The sequence below is a fragment of the Rissa tridactyla genome, chromosome 7, assembly GCF_028500815.1.
Source record: "Rissa tridactyla isolate bRisTri1 chromosome 7, bRisTri1.patW.cur.20221130, whole genome shotgun sequence".
NCBI classification, from domain to species: Eukaryota; Metazoa; Chordata; class Aves; order Charadriiformes; family Laridae; genus Rissa; species Rissa tridactyla.
In genome coordinates, this window is record NC_071472.1 from 12782704 (window position 1) to 12803166 (window position 20463).

At 44.3% G+C, this 20463-nt stretch overlaps 1 protein-coding gene across 4 annotated transcripts in view; it reads left to right on the top strand.

Annotated features, from left to right (window-relative positions):
* Positions 1–990: 990 nt before the first annotated feature.
* The window catches only part of SEMA5B (semaphorin 5B), a 277297-nt gene continuing 257824 nt past the window's right edge, over positions 991–20463 (top strand). For 3 of the 4 annotated variants that reach the window (XM_054209282.1, XM_054209284.1, XM_054209286.1), the window contains exon 1: positions 991–1283. The gene's annotated coding sequence lies outside the window, so the exon portion shown is untranslated. The remainder of the gene's footprint in view (positions 1284–20463) is intronic. The other variant, XM_054209283.1, reaches the window with a different exon arrangement.

Below are 20463 nucleotides of genomic sequence, written 5' to 3' on the forward strand. Positions count from 1 at the left end.
CAAACACCCCCCAGCGATTCCCCGCGGGGGGCCGCGGGCGCTGCCCACCGGCCCCGGGACTCGGCGGGCCGCGGGCGCGGAGCGGTCAGTGCTGCCGCCGGGCAGCGCACAGCGGCGCTGCTTCTCCCTCGAGCTCCGCGCCGCGTAACGCGCCTCGCCGCGGATTTTCCGCCGCCGTCTCAGCTTCGGCTTGAGAAAACTTTGACGCTTCCTTCCCCAGGTTCATTTTGACCCCCTTCGTCCCCGGCGAGCAGGGCGACATCGCGACGGGGAGACGCAACCTCAGCCCGGGCCCCGGGTGAGGGGAGCGGCTGCGGGCAGGAGGACAGCGTTCCGCCCAGGGTTCTCTGCAAGCCCTGCCGGGCGGCCTCTCCGGGCGGCCTCCCGGGCGGCCGCTGCCACCGGGTCCGCACGGCAGCGCTGCAGCCCGGAGCCCAGCGGGAGACCCCGCGGCGCGATTCCGAGCCCAGCCCGGCGGCTCCCCCGCGCCCCGCTCCCATCCCATCCCCAGCCACAGCGACGCTGCCGGCCCTGCGCTTCCAGCAGGGAGGGAAGGGGCTGGATTTAAATGCAAACATCGCTCCGCCGCTGGCTTTTATTATCGCTCTCGGCTGGTGCCTCTCCTCCACCCTCAGCCCTCCCCACGCCGGCGGCACTTGAACCTGCCCGCCCGAAAAGTGTGCAGCCCCCTATCCCCGACCCCCCCGGGCCAGCCCCGCCGGCGCCCCTCCGCGGGGGGGTCTGGCCGCGAAGCTCCACGCCACCGTGCTTCGCGGGACACCCCGCCGGCCCGGGGCGGCCGGCTGCGAGCAGCGGGAGGGCGGCGAGGGCGATTCGCCTGCGAAGAAATGCCCTGTTGAACTTTGAATATATTAGTTGACATCAGTGCGAGTTGGGGCTGCCAGCCCCTAGCTCCCTCCTCCTTCCCTACCTCCTCCTTCTCCGCCTCCTCCCCCTCCTCCCCCCCGGTCTCCGATGGAAAGAGTTGAAGCCGTGCTGATAGGAGCCGCCTGGAAGAGACAGCGGAGCGCAGGGGAGGACTTCGGTCCAAACTCCGGCCGCGCCGCGGGGACGCTGCCCGCAGCCGCTCGCATGGCCCGAGGAGGCGCTCCCTGAGCGCCGGGCCGGCCAGAGCCGCCGCTCCGCTCCCCTGCTCGCCCTGCGCCGAGCCCAGCCCCGCCGAGCCGAGCCGAGCCGCGCCGAGCCGCGGCTGCCCCCGCTCCTGCGGCAGCCGGAGCGCGATGTGCCGGTGAGCCCCGCACCGGGACCCCGGCGGCCACCCCGTAAGCGCAGAGCGGCGGCGGGCCGGGGGGCGGGCGGCGGGCCCGGCTGCGGGGAGGGGGGCGCGCAAACTTCCCAACTTGGCGGGGGGCCGGGGCGAGCGGGAGGCGCTGGGATGGGGATCCCAGGGAGGTGGGGAGCCCCGGGCTACTGCGCGGCTCCGCCGCCCCCGGCGCAGCCCTGCGGCGGGCGCGGGGTGATGGAGGGGCAGGGGGCACTCTGCGGGCCGTGGCGGGGTGTGTGTGCACGGCGCCCAGTGCATCGTCCTCTTGCCCCCCGCGGGCTGTGGAGCGAAAGGGGCTTTTCTTGTCGCTGTTTTTGCAGTCCGGCAGCGCTGGAGAGGACGTTAGGTAGGAGGTGGCAGTGGAGGTGGTTGCTTTCCTCTTTCTCTCCCTCCCAGATTCCCAGTTCTCCCTAAACCCGCGGAGTGGGACTGTGGCGTGAGGGAAGGGGGTGCAGCGGTGAAAAGCCGGATAGCCTAGACGGAGGGATATTAATGATTTTTTTTTCAGATGGTAATTTGTCTTTGTGGTAGGGGTGGCCCATTAAATTTCAGCTCACGTCCTGATGGAGATCAAAAGCGAAGGGGAGAGGGAGAGGGAAGCAGAGACTCTTGTGCAGCTCCTTAGCTCCGTGTATTGTTAGAAACTTATGGGGCGGGGGGGTTGGGGGGAGGATTCCCAGAAACGACCTTTGTCGATCCAGCTCCAACACCCACACCAAAAGTTAGAGATCTGTATTTTCCAACACTACCATCTGCTCCCCGGTGCTGCCCAGGAGCACGCTTACTGTTACGCCTCAGAGGAAACAAACAAAAGGTGTGCTTGCCAAGTCGGTACTGAACCTGTCTGTTCATGGGCTTTTCGGTGGAGTGTAAGTATAGAGGAGTGTCTATGTCCTAAAGGTTCACTGTATTCTGTTGTTTCAGTTTAGATTCTTAGATATAAATTTCCTGTCCTTAAAAAAGGTCTCCGAACATGGTACATGCCAGGTCATGGGTTTTTTTTTGTTTTTTTATTTTTGGTTGGGTTTTAATTTTTGTCTTTTTTTTTTTTTCCCCTTGAACTATTTATGTATGGATATATCGGTTTGGGATCATAGTGAAGTTTCATTTTCTGTTGTGCAAGTGTTCCCTCTCATTACAGAAAATACTTCTTTTCCTAAATTATAGTCTGAGTGGCAAGAGGTTAGCTCTCTCTGCCTCTGGATGGGTTCAGTGGTAGGCTGAGACCCGAGGCTGACTGCGCTGTGAACAAAATAGAAACCAACTAAGCTAAAGTTATAATGGGTTTTGATTCTTACTGCTGTTTGAGATCAGTAGAGATCCCGGTTGAGTGAAGGCAAGGAGGAGGAGTGAGAGTAGCTGGAACTAGCTACTCATACAGAAAAGTGCTCTCCTGATTTTATGTGTGATTTGTAAGCACCCAAAGGAAAAAACTGGTCATAAACTGCAGAAAAGGTGGCAATAGGAAAAAGAAAAACCCTGCAGATATTTAATGAGATTTTTAATAGAGATTTCATTTTTAAATAGACACTTGAATCATCCATATCTTTTTTCCTTTTTTCTCCCTTTTGGTCAAAAACTTTTCTGTTCAGATTGGACTGGATGATACGTAGACTCTGCACTAGGCAGGCTATAGTAGGGTATCTCTGCATTTTATGTTATGCCTCTTGCATTTTCAGTGAAGTGGAGGCAATTTCTCTTTTTTTTTTTTTTTCTTTCTATCTTTCTTTCCTCAGAGAGATTAAGTTTTTGTTCTCCCCTGTCAGGGACATGTTAATCCTGAAGTCATGGGGGGGGAGAGAGATCCCGCCATTCAGAATATAGATATTTGCTTTGTTCATCCCCCCACCCTGTTAGGCTGATGGAATTGGCAGTGGCTGCCCTCCGTGACCTCCCTCCCTTCCTGCAAAGAGCTGGGGCAACCAGGGAAGAGAAAATGTCCAAACTCCAGCGAGTGAAAAAGCACAAACCCAGAAGACAAAAGGCTCAAACAGAGAGATATAGGGGATGAGGGTCTGTGTGGGGAATGACTTTTAACAAGGTGGCCCTGATCAGTTCATATAGACTTGAAAAGATGGCATAGGGATGGGTTCGAATGTGTGTAGCCTGATAGAAACTCGATACAAGTTGTGCCATGGGATTTTAGTTGCTTTGCAGTAGAGATGAAACAAGTGCCCAAACAAGATGGCTTTGGTCATCCAGTATGATTGCCCTTTATTTTCCAGGCAGACAGCTGACTTGGGGCAACATACACCCAGACACTATAGTCTTTGCTTCTTACCTTGTAGTCAGTTGTAAAAGTCCTGCTTGACTTGGGCTGAGACATGGTGGGTCCTTGTTAGAGGAAATGTTCCTGGAGAGCAGTCTCACTCTGTGATATTAAACATGGCTTGAACATGGATTTCTACTTTAGTCAGGATTAATAACCATGTGAGCAGTCATGCTAGGGTTAAATAAGACCATCTGCATGAATATGTTTTCCTAAAAACAAATACATGACATGAAAAGTTTCTGTGCAAAGTCTAGGCTGTTGACTTGCTGTTTGGCAAAAGGGGGCAGTATCAAACAATACCACAAAGCAATCCGCTGCTGCACGGCTGCCTTTCTGCCTTGAGTATTGATGTGTGCTGTAACTACTGGGATCTGGGAATTTAGGGTGTTATACGGTAGCCTTTATTCAGGTGATTCCTTGTCAAGACATCAGGGAGGTTAATTGACTGCGTAAAAGATGCAGGATCAAAGCTGTTATTGTTTTACTTTGTGGTTGCATCAGTTCCATATGCTGGTTTGACCAGTGAAAGCTTGGAAATTAAGGACAATGCTTGACTGCAAAGCTACTTTTATTCACATTAAGTAGGCTGACTGCAGTAACCTTAATCTGTTCTTACTCCACAGATTTTAGGGAGAGCATGATGAAGCCCTAACTTTGGATTGCTGTTCATATAAATGCTCTCCAAGGAACTGTCATCACTGTTTTCCATAGAAAGAAAACCAAACATTTTCTTCCCTAAATTTAACTTTCTTTGAGAACTCATTTGTTTCCAACCTAGAGAAATATATTGATCCATCTTATAAAATATTGGTTTTAGAATGCATTTAAAAACCTTTTCACCTTTTATTTATCTATATGCCTGGAAACATTAGATGAGCTATTCTTAGTTCATTTTTTACTGAGAGCCATGGGTAATTTTACCGAGGGTCTGTCATTGGAAAGCCATGCACTGGACTCCAGCTTCGTCAGGTCTCCTAAGTGTTGCTCACTGCCTTTGTAGTAAGAGCTGCAGCAGCAAGTGCAGACTGGCCCCAAGAAAGAGGGGAAGTGGTGAGGAATAAGGAGTCTGTCGTAGTAACATGAAGATGTTCCCCTGCTGGGGCAGTGCCAAGATCCAGAGTTCAGGTGCAGTCCAGTGTGAAGTCTGCAACTGGATTTGCCGCACTTCAGATCATGCCCAGCCACATTATTTCTGGTGTAAAACTGAAAAACCATCTGCAGATAGTGGTGGAAGCAATTCACTACGATTTTCTAGGGGTGAAATTCATTGATGTTGGTTGTGCAGCAGATACATAGTATCAAGTCATGCTGAGATTGCAAAGTCAATCTTAAGTGATGCACTTACCTTTTACAGACTGAATACTGTGAAGGTGAACTGCCAGTATTTTAGGTTGAATCCTTGTGATTTAGACCAGGAGACAAACCGTGGTGTATTACAGTGCTGTCCCTGCTGTGCCTCAAAATGGTCTGTGTCTGAATATGAGTGTTGTTGACTTTGAGGATCAAGTCAACAGTTCTTTGTTATTGTTCTGTTGCCTTTTTTTCTTTTTAAGGAGGAAAACCCCAATTCACTGTCAGCTCATTTTGTTGTAGGGATTGTTTCTCTCCCTTTTACACTGTGGGCTGCTGACTCCTCCAGTGTTCCCAGTACCGGGACTCGTCCCCTCTCTGTCCATGGTGGCAATTTTCATTAGTTTCAGAGGGAGCTGTCTGAATATGAGATACAAGACTTCGACAGGTTTTTGAGCCTGCAACTTGTGTGGACAGTGCCTCGCTTGCTGCAGATTATTCTTCAAGCACAGTTAGCCTCAGTATTTATTTCACCTCTGTTCCTATTGTTGTCCAAAAAACACTGCATGACAGCAGTTATTCCTTACCCCGGGCTCAAACCATGTGAGCGAAGTGCAGCAGAGCTCCGACAGCACAACTGTGACTTTCAGTATGCGAGGTCTCCTTGACTACGGTGCTGCGACTCCCAAAGTTGTCTCTGCTTCAACACTCATATAAAGCACAAATTTTTAAGGTCCACAGAAAATCCGTCAAAGTGATTTTCTGATGATGGGTGTATGAGTAGTGATACTCTAGAAGTATTACTGTTATCAAATATGTATCTACAAACCAAACGGGTTTGTTTTGTTTTGGAAAGTAATAAGTCTGGGAGGTAATTTGCATGTGAAGGATGTTACCAAGTTACAGAGTATGACTCTGAATTGGTGACAAGGCTATTCATGTGCTTATAATTAAGCATATACCAAAGCACTGTGCTAAGGACTGGTGTGTCTTTATTTACTTTTTAGTGAGATTTAAATGAGATCATAAGTAAACATGCTGATTACTAGTCTTAATGCCCAAATCAGTTGTGAACACCTTGGGAGTTTATAATTATCTGCGTAATTTCATTGCTTTTCAGTAAGAGGTCATTTGTGGAGAGAGCACAGGACATTTGCTTCCCAGAAGCTGCTGTGAAGGAGCTTGATCTTACAAGGTGCTACATGTTCTTCATTCTTGTTAACACGTCTCTGGGAAACTGCACCCTACATGATCAGGCCCTGATAAACACAAACCGTAGCAGTGTGTGACCTCTGTGGGTCACCTGCTTTGTTGAGCAGGCTAAATGCTTATGGGCTTGCTAGTCTCAATATATAATGTACTCCCTATTAGACTGTTGCTGGAAGCCAAATAAATTGCAGAGTGCCAGTTTCAAAGGTTTGACTTTATCCTTTGTGCAGCAACACGTGACCAGCTGGGACGTAGCAACCTGCAGAGAAGAACCACAGTCATTAGTTTTATCTCTGTCAAATGTTGTGCTGCACTCAAAAGCTTAATTATAACTTCAAACCCATGAGGCAGCCTCCGTAATTGGGAATAATATGTGAGGATCTGATGATGCCAAATAGATCCTCCAGTAGCCTTGAACCGTCTGTGTTATGGAGGACATACATACCCTGATGCTGGATATGCTCAGATGTTAAGCAGAGATGCAGTCTGCAGTCCTGCAGAACAGCCAGGCTAAGTCCTATGTAGATGATCTATAAGCCATTTGCAGTTTGTGGCTTCTGAAGTTTGTATATTTTGCAGATTGCTTGTGCCATAGTCTTCAAAAACTGTTAGCTTTTAAGACAAGCAGATGGCTTTACCAAAATATATTTGCTGGCACCTGGAACAGGTGGATCTGGAATCAATTTATGCAGTGTAATTTTTTCCACACCCCTTTTGGAACAATTTTATACCCTGGAGCCACCTAAGGTGCTTATTATGTAGCCAATAGGGAACAGCTTCTGTCTGACTACATAAGATTTTACATGTCTTTTATAGCTAATGCCTAGATTGAAATGCAAAATTTAGTGCTGGGAGTGCATGTGAATTTGTGAAACTCCCTGGAGAAAATGTGGGTGCGTGTATCAGTGAATGAATTATGCTCCTCCATAGACAGAGAGGGCTTTTTTTAGTGGTAACAAATGTCCTGTGTTCAGTGTTTGTCATTTTAAAAGTAGTATTTTTCATTTCAAGTGCAAACCTTGTGCAGGTTACTGATGTAGAGTAAAAATGAAAACATAGCTTTAACTTTATTTGAAAAGATAACAGAATGAAAATTTCTTACATGGCATGAAAGTGTCCTGACTCAGAGATCAAACTGGTGTTTCCAAAATACGCCTCCGACAGTTATGACTAGATATATGAGAAAGGAGGATCCTGCCTGTCTTCTCGAAGGGCAGGAAACAAACTTTGATGAGACCTTGGCCACATCCTCATTCTTGCAACAGAATCAGGGCCAACAAGCTTACTTGGCCGTGTAGATTCATAGTAACTTCAAGGAGGTTTTGGGTGGGTGCTGGGACCATCTGCACAACTCAGAGGTAGGATTAGGAACTAAATCTGGCAACACTTTGGGGCTAGCCTCTTAAGGAAAGATGATGCTGACAACGGATGGCCTGTTGGACAGGTTTAATTGCTTTGCTGTGTTGCCTGGCCACGTGGAAGTTGTTTAGCCTGCTGTCTCAGCTAAAGTTTACTTATTTATCTCCTATGATGCTGATTTACAATAGATCAAAGATTAGGGGAAAATAAATTAAGACGACAAGAAAGGAAAGGGTAGGAAGTTCACGCTGGATAACTCAGTTTGACGGGATAATATAGTAAACTCAAGAACATAGAAAGAGATGCTTTTTGTAGCTTGTATATATAATGCAGGGAAGGAAAAATTGGCTAGGTCTCAAAAGTTTGTTAGAGTGATTACAGATCCCCCTGCCCTGCCTCACGTTCTTTTCTCTGCTCTCTCTTCCTGATTGAAGATGATGGTCTGCCAGAAGGAGATTTTCAAACACATGGTTTGGACAGGACAATCCGTCTATATTTATAAATCACTTAATATTTCACTCTCTGACCTTTTTGGGGTCTGCTCCACATATGAATGGCATTTTCATTAAAAAAAAAAGCTGAGACTCAGTTCCTGCCTCTGCCCAAGGTGCTCCTCCAGTCTTAGAGAGCTTAGCTTTTACTTGTAATTGCACGTAGTAACCACCTACTTAAAATAAAAGACAACAGGGGAAAGAATATCATTAGTGGCTTGTGGTAGGATAAAGATTCATACTTCATTCAACATGCAAAATAGGACTATGCACTGTAACTATGTGCTCTTCCAATACTGATGAAGGATGATGTCAAGTAACACATAATACAAATTATGAAGAATTCCACAGTTCCTGCTTTGTGAGGATAATCAAGTGATATAATAGTACAACTTACCCTTAGTTCCGTTTTGACAACCATGCTCATCAGTCAGAAGAAATAATCATCAGGGAGAGAAACTGATGCATAAAAGGACTATGGCCTGGAGAATTTTGTGCTCATCTGTTAAAGATATCATGAAATATAACGATGCAGATAGGCGCCAAGCGGGACTGCCAGCGACTGAGATCAGTATGAATTAGACTTTGAGGTCTGTGAAAAGTCTGGTCTTACATGGCTTGCTCAAGGTCATAGAGTTCATTACTGGCAGAGGCAAGGTTACAACCCCTGAAAACACTTACTCACATACTTAATTCTAAATATGTAGTTAAATCCTATGAATTAAATGTTTCATCTCATTGCTTTCCTGCATCAGAGCCCTAGACTTGTGCCTTACAAGACTGCATTTATCTCCTTGCTAAACACTGCCAGTAGGTAACTTGATCGTGCAAATCCTTTACTCACCAAAGCAGTTCAGTTCAAGTTAGCGTGACTACAGTTTGAGAAAAAAAGTTTCCTGATCGCATGTGCACAATTGGTCCCAACATTTTGAAGATTAACTGGGGATCATTCCTATATTTTGTATTTTTATATGCACGCACAGACATGCGTCTATATAGATTGAATTAAAACAAAAGCAAGTGATTCACGTATTTAAGATTTAATGTTTTCCCCCCTTAACCAACAGAAATTGTTCCCGAGAGAGTAATTTACTAGATGCCTTCTGTATTTGCCTAGGACTGTATATCAGGAATACAAACTATGATATTGCTAATGCTATGTGTTTCCTCTAATGGGTCTTTGAAATATTAAACCAACTTATATTTGGAATGAGCTTTGCACACCTCCTTGTCTGTGGTTGCTTTGCAAATCCAGGCTTCACTGCTTTGCCTTGGAGAATTATGAGTTTATTATACTCCTGGAATGCTAATAGCACTTCGTTTTCCCCCTAAATTTCTTCTTCATATTTATTTATTGATTCTTCATTTGAGCACAGTTTCGCAGATAATGGTGGTACTACTGAGAATAGCTGGTGTGAGTTAATTTTAAGAAGGCTGAAGTTACAATGCCATCCTTCTTTGCCAAGAATCTCTCTGTAAAGTTCATAAGCTAAGGCATCCAAAATGCTAAATTAGTTAAGATGACTGGATAAGATTACTCCCAATGTTATATTTCATTCCTAGTTTCATAAAGACAACGTGTGTCAAGGCTGACAAACCTAAATTTATTTTTTCATTGAAAACTCATTGGCAGATTTGAAGATGACATACTTCAGGGAAGAAGTCTTTTTTACGATCACTTGGTCTTTACTCAAATGAAGAACATCGACTTGTAAGAGAACACATGTGAACTGGGTTTTTAGCATTTCACTCTTTACTTTATGTTTTACTTTTGATTCCTGGGATTCTTTCCCATCTAGTCCCTCCTTCCACAGTGATGGATGGTAACTCCAGAAAGGTGCTTTCCTCATTTTATCTGTTTTCCCTGAAGGCACAGAACTTCCCTGAGCTGATTCATGTTCAAGCTGGTCAACTATTCTAAACAAACATCCAATTTCAATTTAAATATTTCTGAAGGAAGAGAGCATACTGCAATTCTTGGTGAACTGTTTAAAATGCAGCAGCCCTTGTGATTATGTTGCCTCTTAGTTTCACAGTTGCTAGGTTCTTGGTCCTGTTGTGATCTCATCTGGAGAGCAGAGCATCATATTTTCTTGCTGTGGAAGTACTTGTGAACTGCAGTCAAGTAATCTCTTAATTTCTATGTGATATTTCAGTATGATACTGGATTCTCCTGTGTTTTTTCAATCCTTATTACCTGATGGCTCTTCTCTATATGCTTTCTAAGGATGCTACTGGCCAAAGAGGACAGTAGCGCTGACAGCTGCAAAGGTTTGGTAGAGCTTGAACAGCAGAGATTGTAGAGCAGAACTGAGCAGATACATAGCAGGAGAAAAGGACTATAAGCTTGGAAGGCAGAAAATAGGGATAGTGGTATAGGAAGCTCTTGGCATGAGGAGCCTGGTGCGATACATGCCTGGTGAAGAACTGGAGTAGCTGTAGTGGTAAAAGGTAACAGCAGGTTTTTTCCTGGCAGCAGGTTTTTCCTGGAGCATCCTCCTATGGCTGAGAGGTGGGTAGGGACTGCAGAAGCCATACTGCTTGTAAATCAGAGCAGCGTTGTATCAGAGGACTTCTCTGCAGGGAAATGTCACAACGTCTGTCTGTACTTTGCAGGGCATAACCAGACTCTGTCTTTCACTCAGGAGCACCATGATGTAGGCAAAGAGAGAAAAGACACTTTAAACTAACTGAGGGCAGAGTTCAGCTTGAATTTCTGGTGGGGAAGCCATTCCGTTCTTGCACGTGTAAGATCTGGGCCTGCAGGATAAAACTCACTTTTGCAATCTGTACAAATGCATGAAGTGTTACTCATTTCAGTGAAATGACCTGTGGATGAGAAATTACCAGCCTGAGTTCTTGATTGCTAACACAAGGCAAAGACTCTTCAACTATTTCCAAAATTTATACTAGTGTACGGTTGGGCTGCACTAACCTTAACTGTGATACTTAGAGGTAACTGAGAGGACTAGAACCTTCCCATAAGTAATACAATTTCTGTTTTTAGTTTGGAAAGATGTTATCATTTAATGAAAACTTTATTTTCTGGCAGCCTACTCTGCTATCTCTTTACAAAGCTCTCAAAGGACTTGGATGTCCATGAAAAGCGCCAGAGCCCAGTTCTACTCACAGATACACTAGTGCAGCCCCGTTGAAGAGTTGTGGTTGTGTTTGACTGAGGACTAGCAGTATGAGCCCAAAAACTCAAAGACAAGTTTGTACCTATGGAAAAGGATTGCATAGGGATGGTATCAGTCCAGAGGCACCCTCCAAAACTAGGTCTGCAAGATTACGCTGTTGCAAAACACAGCATCAAAAGCATTTCCAGTTTTAATTAAAACAAAACACAAAACAAGATCCCTATTTCTGTTGAATTTTAAGCTTCCCAAATGTTTGAGCATGAGATGCAGAAGTAATTGATTAGAAACAGAAGTAAAATAATGAGGCTTTCTTTTTTTTTTTCCCTTTCCCAAGCTGATTCGACTGAGGAAGGAAAAAAAACCTTGAGTAAGACTTTTCTCCACAAATAGACCAAATGAACTACTGAAGTGCTTCACTGAAGTTATCACAGGGACCTAAACCAGTGGGATTATTTACACGGCAGACTTCTACCTGGTAAAATCAGAGGTTTAAATTAACAGTATAAAAAATTGGAAATAATCTGATGTCTGCAGTTCTAATGGTCTAAGACATTTGTAGAAGAGATTAAGGCCTGATCCTATGCCAAGGGGCATCAGTAGCAAAAGTTCCAGTTATGTAAGTTAAAATTGTTTTTTTTTACTTAAAAACCCCCAAAAGTTCACGTCTTGCAGCTCTTATCCAAGGACTATTTGCTTTTGAAATTGGCATGCTACCTGAGTCAGGGCTGCATGAGTTGGCCCCAGGTTTTCAACCTGACGGTACCTCTTTAAAATGCAGCAGTATAATTTAGGCATCTCTTATTTGTTTTGAATAGCAGAGCTAACATGTCTGTCAGTTACAATGACTTGATAGACACGATTAAAAGGCAGGGGATCCGGAAAAATGCATGCTTATCACAGCCAACCTTCCCTGATGAAAAAGTAAGTGGCTCAGTGGCATATTTGCAATTGAGGTGTAACTGAAAGCATTTTTAGAAATGTGCTTTGTAGACTGCTTTGAAATGGTGTTTTCTATTATGACCAGTTTCTGGAACAGATTATCATGATTGTAGGAAGCACTTCAAAGCAGATTGATGTAGGAAGATCTTTCCCCGAAAACTTTGGCTTCTCTGTAAGACAGAAAGCTACAAATGTGTCTGCAATCTGTGTTGTTTCAGCTACAACAACATTTATTTGATAAAAATGGGCTACTATCAATTTCCAAAATGCTACAAAGCTCTTGGTATTTTGCTGGCCCCTCTGTTTCACAGAGGGTTTCAAAGGTTGTGTATCCTTTCTCCCATATCCTTCTAAATTTTTTTAAAGGCTGAGATTTAAGCATTGTAATGAAATATTGAACTGCATCTGATAAACAGTTGGATGCTTAATTTCATGTACCGGTGGCCAGACTTTCACAGAACAGATCTTGACACATCATCTGGTCCATTCCCCAACCTCAGACAGAATCAACTTTACCTCCACCATTCAGCTGAACACAGGCTCAGCTGAACTCAGCAGTAGGTAAACCTTGGTAGGAACTGGAGATGTGCTTAAAATATATTAACCTCTGAATTTTCACCCACAAGACTAGCTGTATTCTGTTTCAGCAAGACTCCTAAAACTTTACGTGTAGGCCGAAGTCTGTATCTTGGGGAACTGAGGCCTTTTACATATTTACAAACACAGAAGCAAACAGGAAAAGCCAACTTTCTGGTTGGTATGAAACCTGGTGGTAACAGCACATTGAAGTGTGGTGGGATGCCAGTAAATTTTTCTTGTTTTTCAACGATATCAAAGAAGAAGGAAGCTTGTGCAGAAAATGAAAGGCAGCAGTAAGAAGAAAGAGAAGAATCAACTAGAACTGTCTTGCTCTACTATATTTAGTAGCACATGTAGAGGACAGGAAGAAGAATTTACAAAAAAGTGTTATTTTGTGCCTTATCCAGCTGTAATATAGCAAACTCATTGCATTGTCCTTTATGATTCCTAAGTGAACAAATTTCCTTTTTACCAGGGAAGAAGCTGAGGCAAAGAGAAGTTGAGTCACTTGTCTAAGCTGGTAGAGGGAAGCAATGAATGAGAGTCCTGCAGTCACAGTCACTTTTTCTTTTTTGGCAGCTGAAATATGATGAATTCTTTATGTCAAAGCAGAAGGGCCTTGAAATAGTCCCTGCCCTTTCTGGGAAATTATTTTTTCCTATAAAGCAAGGCCAAATGCTGTTGATGGATGCCTTATGAATACTTATGATAATTGTTAAAAATACATTTTTGTTTTATCCGCAGTGTCATCAAATGAAACATTCTGACAAATTAGTCTGATACCAAAATATTGTGTTGCTTTTCTCTCTCAGCTCTTTCAATAACTAAAGCAATACACTCTGTATGCTATAATCCATGCGTTCAGTTCAAAGTTGCCATCTTTCTGTTTGAAGCCCCAGCAGGACCTTCTCTTTACTCTTCTGCTCAAGCATTTGTCACCTTTCAGAGGCTGGGAGCCTGTCTTGTTTGTTAAAGAAAATAGCTGTTGGCAGAGAGACTCTTCCACACAACTCATGTTATAGGTTGCCTCTTGCTTTCCTATAGCCACACCGTGTCCGGTGTTCACTCAAAATGTGGGAATGGATGGGTCTGATATGCTGCGAGTTTATGTGTCATCAAACAGTCTTCAGCACTGGCCTGCTCTGCCTTGGCCCCTGTAAGGACTCTGTAACTATGCTATGTGGCACTTCTTTAACGTGTTCATCCTCACGCATCACGTCATCGTTTAACAACCTGCTTTATTCCTTCCTCAAGGTGCCTTCTTATTACTTAATTCCATAAAGTTTATTCTTTTAGAGTACAATTCATTTATAAAATGTGGTGAGTAAATGAAGTTATCTTATGCAAAGGACTTATTCTGGTTCTTTTTGAAAAAAATGCAGATCACTCTTAAATAAACTTCTAAAACAGACAACTCTGTGAACCCTTTCTTACCCTTTCTTTTCTCCAACATAGAAAATTAATGGCTAAGCACCAATTTTGTCCATATTTTTAGTGAGAATAAATTAATCTACTTAATATGTAGTGTGCTTCTTGCATCTACACATAATTAAATCATATTTGTTCTTAGAAACTATTCATCTAGTGTAAACCTGCTTCCTAAGTAAATATTCCTTTAATTAGTAGAACAAATAGATTGCGGGATTTGGAGTTGATTATCACAGCATTCCTTCCCCTGATGTCTGCTTCAGATCTGCACAGCGGAGAGGTCTGCTAAACACAGCCAGGGAACACAGCATCAAGCTTTTTTGCAGTTTGAAAATAAATACATCTTATGAATACTTCACACCTACGGAACCCTTCATTTGGGGATTACAAAGTGCTTTGCCATGCTGTGTGGGTATTATTTATTTCCATTTTAGAGGAGGATAAAGTGAAACAGAGAGAGATTAGGGCCAATATGCAACATCCCCATATTGTATTAATAGGCATCGCTGTGCTAAGATGTATATGGTTGTACACTACTCATGTAAAACAGCAGAGGACATGGCTTCTCATACAGGCTAATGAGGCACAGCCTCCATTTTTGGATGCCTGGTTGTGCGTTTCTGGTCTCAGGGGTCCTGAAAGCTCAAAGATGATGGAAGTCAGAGAGAGCTAAAGACTCTGGGGATCTTGGAGCCATGCCTCTCCCGCAAGGCACCTCATTTTCAGATTTGGCCGCTGGTGTTTAGTGGCTGAGGACTGGGGTGTGCAGTCAGTGGCAGAGATGAGAGAGGAGTGCAGGCGTCCTGCTGCCCGGCCTTGCTGTGCCAGAGCAGAACAATTTAGTCACAAATGCAGATCCTTGTCGTCATCAGACAACTCATGTAGGAGGTTGGAAGCTCCATCTGAACAAGTACAATAGCCATGTGCATGTCCTTAGTGTTTCTGCACTTGCCTCTGGGAAGGTGTGTGTGTATGTGGGTGTCACTGTTTCCTAGGATTTTTTGTGTTGAGACTGTTGAGGAGTAATTCCCCAGAAGTTATGGGAGAAATACATTTCCTGTGGGAGGAGTGTTTTAAGAGTTGTCAGCAGCATCAAGTTTCCTAACTGCAGGGTGAGGAGTTTCTGATAGGGGAGGGCAGATTTTGAGTTCTGACTTTCTCCTGCTGAGTTAATTAGCCAGACTTTAAAGCACTTCCTCTCCTGAGATGGAGTTTCTAATGTGGGAAAGAGAGGTAAGAGGCCATAGCCAAATGAGAGCCCCAATTACGGACGCAGGTGAACAAGGCTTGTAAACAGCTGTCTTGAGTCTGAGCAGAAGACCGCGTCTGCCAGTGAAATACTGTTTCGACATATCCTTAATGAAAAGAAAGGGTTTACTATGGAGTCAGCAGCCAAAACATCCTTTCTGCTGTTAGAGTGCAGCATGCCACATGTGCTGTGCTTCTTCCTGACTTTGCTTCAGGAGTGCAGTGCAATGGAGGTGGCATTTGGAGGAGACTCGGGAATGTCAGAGCTCAGAGTGGCAACTGGATGCTGTGTGATACCACGTTAAAGGGGACAACTCTTTGCACCTGCTTGTCTTTGGGTGGGTTAAATTCATAAAACCATCCCCACTCACACACATACTGACTTACAAAAATCCTCTCTTCTTACAGTTGCTGTTTGCTTTTTTTCCTCACTGGAGCTATTAGATGTAGCCAAACCTGGTCAGATTATGGACTGTGAAGGAACGAATATCTATCTTAAACAATAACATCTTTAGCATTTAACAGGTTTATAGTTTTATTTCTCTATGCACTTTAGCTCTGAAAGCGCAAGGGCTGTTCCTTCAAGGCTCTGAGGGCTTTATTTTAAAAGCAAAGGCATCAACTGCCCAGGTAAGTACCTAGGATGCTGGTAGTGCTAATACAGCCTGTGCCTTGTCAGCTAGCGCAGGTATCATCATAGTGGTTGCATCTCCTGCCTGTGGTGGAATGATAACTAAAGAGTGCCTTTATGTGGTTTAATGTAATCCTCTTAACCACAAGAAGATGTTCTGACTGTGTAATACAGTATCTGCACCGGGGAGTTAGCAGGAAATAACCTATCGCAATTTATATTTACATCCTGGATTATTGGGCAATAATTTCCTTTTTGCAGGAAGTTCTAACTCATGTAGAGGTCAGATGGTGCAGGGACAGGAAGTTTAAGGCAACTCCAAGAGGATGTCTGATGGGTGCTCTCTGCCTCACCTTTCCACTGTGAATGAGTGTGAGAGTATGTGTAATCTGTTTTGTTCATTGAGATCAAAAGTTCTTTTGGCATGAGAAGTTACTCCGTGGATAGCACCTTGTGCCATGCCACTCATGTGGAACCTCTACCTGTCTCTGTAACGAAAATAGGAGTGTGAATCCATCTGAAATCCAAGTGCCTTGTGGTTTAAATGCTTTCTCTTTGTTTTCAGATAACAACCTCTTTAGCTCTTTGAGGCATTTAATGAAAATTGTTTTAGCAGGACTGCAGTATCTTACAGAGCATTGTATGTGTTTTTGTGTAGTTAGGAGTTGAAACCGTACAGTACAGCTGAAGCCTCAGCGTTTTACTGTGTTGTGATAGGTAGCATCGATTTTACAGTTAGGTGAGACTGATTTCAAATGTTCCCTTATTGAGTTTATTGGCACCTACAACTAACAATGTTGAAAGGTTAAATGGTATGCACGTTACACTGCACACAGCCCAAAAATTTGTTTAGAGACCCAAAACAATAGAGTCTCTTGTGACTGCTCTCTTCACCCTGCAAAATTTCTGTGTGTGGATGTCTAGCCTTGATGAGGCTCTTCCAGATCACTGGACAGGGTCTTCTTACATCTTTTCTCTGCCCCTTGTGGAGAATATTTCTGACTGAAAACTGAATTGAAGGAAGGGCAGAATAGGCTCTTGAGCTGCACATAGGTTGAAGACTGAGAGCATTCCTGAAACATCTGGCAATGACCTGGCATTGATGGCAACATCAAGTCCTGTTACAGGCTTACTGTGTGAACATGAGCATGTCCCATGAGCGCTCCATGCTTCGTTACTCAGCCCCCTTGCAAAGCAAATAGTACTTCACAGAGATGCTGTGAGGCTTTGGTCACTGAGATTTGTGAAGGTCTGGGAACAATTACTCTGGGCTGGCTACAGAATTGCAAATATTAATATTGCTTGCAGTCAGGCAATCCTGTATAAATGTCACCTGCTTTGGTCTGTGTTAACAGTTAGAAAGGGACATGAATTCACTGAGAAAGAGAGACATGTGCTGTGATTGCTTAGATACAAACCTGGGAATTGGTAAGTTTTAACTTCTAAACTCATCCCTACCGGCAGCTCACTCATTGCTTTGGGCAAACAATGGGAAGTCAGTATCAGGTTTCTCTGTTGAAGTAATAATGCATAAGAAAAAAAAAAAAGATAGACAGTATTTTCTAGAGTTGTGAGAATTAATCAGAAATTGTTTTAAAGGATTGCCTGAAAAGTGCTATATATTTTAAATGGCTTCCCATCTCTGCATATTAGTTGTACGCATAGGAAAAAAATCAGTCTGAAGCACAGCTCCCATTTGGTGATTTCCGTTTGAAATTACCCTTTCTTTCATGACAACAACAGAAAGGACAGATGTGTGCTATTAAAAACAATATGTTCTTGTTCAAACTGGCAGCATTATCTCTGAAACCCACCCTGCTAGAGCAGCGCTTGCAGAAAAACTAGATTCCCACCAGTTAGCTGCTGCTAACTCTTCCACTTCATTCCCAAATTACTTGCAGAACAGCTGGCATTAGCCACCCTTATTTCCTTTGATGCAAGAAGTTTGCATTTCCCGTTCTTAGATTCCTCCACACCTGTGCTCCCAGTAACAAGCAGTGATCAGCGGTGAGTCACTTGACACCCTGTCTGTCTAGTGTTGGCTTTGCTCCTAGTGACATGTGCCAGCCTGGGTGGAAAAAAAAGAAGTTAAAAAAACATAGACCCTAAAGGCATGATAACTTGAATTATTTCCCTTCACCCCTTCCCTTCCTGGAGTGGAAATCCAGCTTGCGCAGGGGGTTCACAAACTGGAAACAAGGGGCTGACTCTGTGGCTGCTGTTGGCTATGATCCTCCAAACCTCAGCGATTGAATTGAAAACCAGCCCTCTCTGGTGCATTATGGCTCGCACACTAGATTTAATCGTTGAGTTTCCTTTGAGGACTAAAAGATTACAAAAGAGTTGCCAAGGCTGTTTTGTCAGTGGTCCACAATCCCATGATACTCTAGCTGACTTGACTTTGAAGTGGGCTGCAGATGAAGATGCTCTCCGTTCTCTCTTCTACAAATGCACATTGCAAGGGTCCAACTGCCGCTGAAGTTCCCGTCAGCTTGATTAGTTGGCACCAGCTTTGATGTGGAACAAAATGCTGAGGGCAAATTGTCTTTACCCCTCTAAAAGTTACTCAAGAAGTTACTGTATCTGTTCCTTCTGCATTTAAAGCCTATGAATTGGCTACAAGCCTCCTGCTATGGACCTGATCCAAAGATCATTCAAATAAAAGGGGGAGGGTGTCTTAAAATTCTTTCCATCAACTTTAGATCAGGCTGTCTTTTAAAGATACTTGTCCTCTCTTCTAATGTGAACCAGGTATTCTTGAGGACTGTGCCTATCTTCTCTGTTTCAGAAGTTTTTGCATTTCACTCCTACTGGCATGCCCAGTTCACCATTCCTCTCATTTAGTATGACTTGTGGTCTGTAGAAGCAGGTTGGTTTTCATTACTGCATCAGACATGGATAGCTACCAAGATTGTATTTTAACAGAAGGTGGAATATATCAGTGTTGTACAACTGAAGTTAGAGCCAATAGCATATTTTACCTTTAAACTAGTGAGTTTACCAAAGCCAGTATTTTTTTAAGCTGAATAGGGACTGTACATCTGTTGTGCTACAGCTGGAATACACGTCGTTAAGGGCAGGGTGCCCTCTCCAGGGGCTGGGTGTAGTGCTTTATATGCTGTCCACCTGCAATGGACTGTTTTCACTTGGCTGAACCGAACTGTGGTCATGGTTGAAAATAAGCAGATTTGTTATTTAATACCTTTGGCAGTCTGACAGGGAGTTGTAGTAAAAAATCTAGAGCGCACTTGGTTGGCATCCTGTTCCCATCAGGAAGGGCTCATGTAACAACAGATCCCCGTGCTTGTCCTCTTCAGCCAGGGGTGTTGTACCTGCTGGAGAGAGAAGGACCCCTAGGGTGTTGCTGTGTATTGACACCAGTCTGCAAAGGATAATCTGCAAAGTAGTACCACTGCTTCTCAGAAAGAGCCTTGGCTGCCCTCTTTGGTGAGGGAGATGAAGGCAGTGTTTTGTAGCCTGGAGTTCATGGGTTCCTGATGCAGGGAAGTGATGCTGTGTTTGGTTGTCCTCAGAGGTCATAGATCTGCTCTGCTGAATGCAGGAGGGCAGGTCTCTTCTGTTTCTCTGTCAGAAATCCCCCCAAAGGCAAGAGCAAACTTCAGTCAAATTGCTTCTCTTACAGGCTGGTAATTTATGTGTCTCTTTTGGCTGGCAATGGGCTGAGCTCCAACCTTTCTCATGCTGTTTGCCCTGTAACCTCTGTTCTTTTCCCGATTCCCATCCGCATTGTCAGAAATGGGCAAGCTCCCGTCTGCCGCCGGCCGGGCTGCTGCCGACTGGGCTGCTGCCCTCCCAGCAGGGCAGGGCTCTCCCCGGCCCCGCACGAGATGCTGGCATCTCCCTTCCCTCCCTCTGCCCAGTCCCTGCAGGCTGTAGTGCTTGGATGTTGTCCTTTGCTTTCATCCTCATAACCGTACCTAATCCAGTGATTACAGCTGCTTGTGTTTCACCAGAAAACCTCCGCATCTGTCTGATGGGCTGGTTGGGGTGGTAAGGGAACGAGGAGTTTTCAGCCACTCCTAACTTGGGCTGAAATGCACGGACTTTTAATCACATTTTCAACTGAATGCTAACGGTAGCTGTTTGTGAAGCCAAGAATGTGTCTCTTCATGCCACTCGAACGCTTTACTGAGGGTAAGGGCACGATTAGTCATTCAGCAGGCAAACATCTGGTGCTTTTGCGTGCCCCGCAGCTCTTCCTAGTTAGGAGGCCTCACCTCGGCCTTGCTAAGCTAGGAATGTGTTAGTGCAGGCATTTTAATTTTATGCTTTTAACCACCACCGTAAATGGGTGGGGGGTAAAACTTAGTTGCTCATGTGGTCTTTTCCAGTTCTGTATCCTTGTATTTCTAGATTCCAGTTCATTCTAGACAACAATTTCTCTCCCTAGGGATGTGTGATAGATAAAAGAAATAGGATTCTCAGAGGTTTTCTAACCCATTAACTCTGTCCTTTCAGGCAGAGTAGGAGTCAGAAAAGCAGGGAGAATAAAAAATGCCCTTATGCAATTTTTGTTCCTTTTGTCCCCATGCTTGGCTTCTCTTCTGAATCCAAGTCACCCTTTGAACATG